The sequence below is a fragment of the Dasypus novemcinctus genome, chromosome 4 (assembly GCF_030445035.2).
Source record: "Dasypus novemcinctus isolate mDasNov1 chromosome 4, mDasNov1.1.hap2, whole genome shotgun sequence".
Classification (NCBI taxonomy): Eukaryota; Metazoa; Chordata; class Mammalia; order Cingulata; family Dasypodidae; genus Dasypus; species Dasypus novemcinctus.
In genome coordinates this window covers 28,030,580-28,034,795 of record NC_080676.1, presented here as the reverse complement: position 1 = coordinate 28,034,795, position 4,216 = coordinate 28,030,580, and the positions used below count along the sequence as shown (strand labels likewise).

The window sequence follows — 4,216 nt, the reverse complement described above, 5'->3', positions numbered from 1 at the left end:
CCCTTTTTCAATCAATTTTACATTCAAATAATCTGAAAAAAGATCAAGTTCTTGCAAAATAGGAGAGTGTAACACGTTGCTTTCACATTTGTAACAACACCTTTTTCAAGCCACCTTTGCAGGTATCAGCAAGACAGCTCCACGTGCTGACATCCATGGATGGTTTCGACACCCCTGCCAGCAGTGTACCATGTTTTGCCATAGCTTTTTTGAATTTTTATGTTTCAATGTTTGATTGCTTTTCCTTCTCATTTGAATGGCCTTTCTTTATCAGAAAAATTGTACTTATTACCTGTTTAATGTATGTATATTCCCTGTCTTTTGCATTTGCCTCTGAACAATGCTAAGTATTTACAAACATAAGAGGCATTGAGAAAATAACTTTGGTACATGTCAATATATGCTTTAAGTGAAGCCTTCCCTTCTGTAATGACTCAAATGCAGGCAATAGTTATTTATCATTGGACAGCACTTCAGTTGGTTTATGTCTGAGCAGTGTAAACTATCTTGTGTTCTATTCAGTAGTGTAGTGCTTCTTTCTAACAATTTCTCTAATAGCCATGTTTTTTCTATAGCTGTGCAAAAAACTTCTATGCTGAGATCAATTTTTTTTTTTTGTTTCATTGTAAATAGCAAGATAAACAACCTGTGGATTAAATTCAGTGTAAGTGTACACACTTCAAATAGGGTTAAAGAACTACTTAATGTTGATATTTCTTTAACTTGGCAGTAAAACAAAATCAATGCTAATTTAATAGGAACTCATAAAGCAAGTTCTGCCTTAGTTGCCCTTTTAAAACAGTAAAGAGGAGAACTGTGGGAAGATGGCAAGTAGGGAACTCCAAGAACCAGCCATTCCACCAGAACGAGGATTCAACAGGCAGGAACTGCCTGCAGGAACTATTTTGAAACTCCAGAGTCCAGTAGAACACCGTTACAACATCAAGGGAAGAGTGGGAGGAAGAGGCTGGTAAATGATGCTAAATACCAGTAAATTGCTCTCTCTCTACTAGTTACCATTGCCCAGTTCCCCCTCTCACCACAGGCAGCAGTGCAGTCTGGCCCATGGCTAAGCTTGCTGGGACATGAAAGTACACTTTCCTAAGATCCTGAGAGTGTGAGTGTGCAGGCCGATCACCAATCATTGCTTCTGATTAGTTGCTCTGGGTCGCTGGCAGCCAGGCTCTGGGGCGGCCACTGTTCCAACCTACAACAGACAATGGCAGCAGAGGAGACTTAAAGATGGTTACTCCCTCAGATCTGTGGAGGACAGTAGAAGACTGCGTTTGCTGGGATCAAGCCAAGAAAGCACAGCTTTGGGGAACTGTGGAAGCAGCTCCTGGTGCCCTTCCTGAACCCTCCCTCATCCCTCTCCAGGAGAGTTTAGAGCTGGCCACTGCTCCCGTTGTGGGTCTCTGGCCTTGTACCTCTGGGAAAGAGTGACTCTGAAACTCTTCTCCAGTGTGCCCTCTTCAGAATTTGTCCTCCTGGCCAGGGGGGTTCTTAACCTTTTTTGTGCCATGGACCCCTCTGCCAGTCCAGTGACTATCATGGACCCCTTCTCAGAAGGTAGCGGCAGATAGTTTTATGACTCTCAACATTGGCATATCTTTAAATTAAATCTTAGGATTATTCAAAATTATGTTTTACAACTTTCCCATAATTTCAATACCTGATAACCTAACATGGTTCGACATCTGTTCAAAGTCATTTTCTGCAAATATTTGGAAATTTTTTTCCCACGGCATTATAAAACCATCTCCACCATCCTTACTACCCTTTTTGCAGGCAGTTACCCACTGCACTCAGAACACGCTACATCAAAATAAAAATCATTCTAAGTCCACACTATACTGTATATTATTTAATAAATATATCACACACCAAGTCCCCACAAGAATAATGCTTTTAAATTCATAAAATAAAATTATGAAGGAAATCAGTTACATATATTGAAATACAGTTACTAAAATAAAACAAATACTATACTTTCTTAACACATTAAATAATATTATCCAATATATCAAAAATATAGGAAAGTTAAAGTTAAATTTTATTTTTTAAATACATGTCAATGTGCAGACTGTTTATCTTGAATAAGAGCATTAAAGTGTGGTGTAGTATTTGACAAGGCAATGTGCATATCATGCTGGACATCTAAACGAGTTGATTTTTTTCAAATCAAGCTCACCGTCATGGACCCCTGATTAAGAAGCCCTGTTCTATGCAACAAAAGTAGTGTAAGAAACTATTAAGGAGGATAGCCTGGAGCAAAGGCTTAACTGCTTTAAGTCCTGCACTGTAACACCTAGAAGAGAGAGAAGGTTTGTTTCTTGAGAAGTAGAGGGGGCATTCAAACTCTTGTAAACAGGGGACCTCTTACAGCCACCAACAAACATAAGCCCAGGACAAGATACAGGCCCACAAAAGACAGGGAGTATCCTGTACTTTGCATTTACCTTGGCTGATGTTCCTGATAAGAGGACTGCATTCTGATGGAGAGCACCAGTCAATATAAGGTCATTTTACAAAGATGGTGAAAGGAGTATTTGCTTAGGTTTGCTTGGTTTTGTTAGCTCCTGACACTCAAAATTATCAGTCATTTCACCAGCTGATTACAAACTCAAAAAACAGTTGTCTCAAGAAATAAATCACAGAGTTAAAATTTTAAAATATTAAAATGTATATTGTGCTTTCTGCCCATGGATACCACTGAGGAAGTGGTAATGAGAGATCCAAACACCAAGTGTTCCAGAGGCTTTGGGTTTGTCATGTGCCACTGTGGAAGAAGTCAATGCAGCCGTGAATGCAAGGCCACACTAGGGGAATGGAATAGTTGTGGAACCAAAGAGGGCTGTCTCAAAGACCAGGTGCCCACTTAACTGTGAAAAAGATCTTTGTTGGTGGCATTAAAGAAGACCCTGAAGAGCATCACCTAAGAGATTATTTTGAGGAGTATGAGAAAATTGAAGTGATTGAAATCATGACTGACTGTAGCAGTGGCAAGAAGAGAGGCTTTGCTTTTGTAACTTTTGATGACCATGATGCTGTATGTAAGATTGTCATTTGGAAATACCATACTGTGAATAGCCACAACCTTGTATAAGGAAAGGCCTGTCTAAGCAAGAGATGTCCAACGCGTCATCCAGCCAAAGAGGTTGAAGTGGTTGTGGAGACTTTGATGGTGGTCATGGAGGTGACTTTAGTGGGAATGACAACTTTGATCATGTAGGAAATTTCAGTGATCAAGGTGGCTTTGGTGGCAGCCGAGGTGGTGGTGGCTATGTTGGCAGTGGGGATGGCTCTAATGGCTCTTTGGTAATGATGGAAGCAATTGTGGAGGTGGTGGAAGCTATAATTATTTTGGCAATTACAATAATCTGTCCTCAAATTCTGGGTCCATGAAGGGAGGAAACTTTGGAGGCAGAAGTGCTGATCCTTAAGTAGGTAGAGACCAATACTTTGCCAAACCACAAAACCAAGGTGGTTATGGAAGTTCCAGCAGTAGCAGTAGCTACAGCAGTGGAAGAAGGTTTTAATTACTGCAAGGAAACAAAGCTTAGCAGGAGAGGAGAGCCAGAGAAGTGCCAGGGAAGCTACAGGTTACAACAGATTTGTGAACTCAGCCAAGCACAGTGGTGGCAGGGCCTGGCTTCTACAAAGAAGACATGTCTTAGACAATACTCATGTGTATGGGCAAAAACCCCACAAAGACTGTATTCGTGACTAATTGTATGATAGACTATTTTAGTTTCTGTTCTGTGGAAAATGTAAAGCATTCCAACAGAGGGTTTTAATGTAGACTTTTTTTTTTGCACCCATGCTGTCGATTGCTAAATGTAATAATCTGATCAAGATGCTGAATAAATGGGTCTCTTTTAAAAAATGTATGTTGTGAAACCAAGATTATAAGACAAATAAACAACATAAAATGGAAAATGTTGGCCCATCCAAAGCAAGAGGATAAAAATCCAGAAAACATCAAAGAAGACCAAACCGTGAACATACCCGACAAAGACTTTTAAAAACTTATTTTCAGTCTGTTCAAGGAGAAGAAAGAAGCCATAGAGAAGGAACTAAAGGATACCAGGAAAACAATGAATGAAAAATATGAGACTCTCAATAAAAAGATAGAAAAATTTAAAAAGGAATCAAACAGAACTGCTAAAGTTGATGACTACAATAACTGAAATGAAAAATTCTCAGGAGGGTTTCA

At 39.6% G+C, this 4,216-nt stretch overlaps 1 pseudogene; it reads left to right on the top strand.

Annotated features, from left to right (window-relative positions):
• The first annotated feature begins 2,702 nt into the window (after positions 1 to 2,702).
• On the top strand, positions 2,703 to 3,539 carry LOC105745755 (heterogeneous nuclear ribonucleoprotein A1-like; annotated as a pseudogene).
• The last annotated feature ends 677 nt before the right edge of the window (positions 3,540 to 4,216 follow it).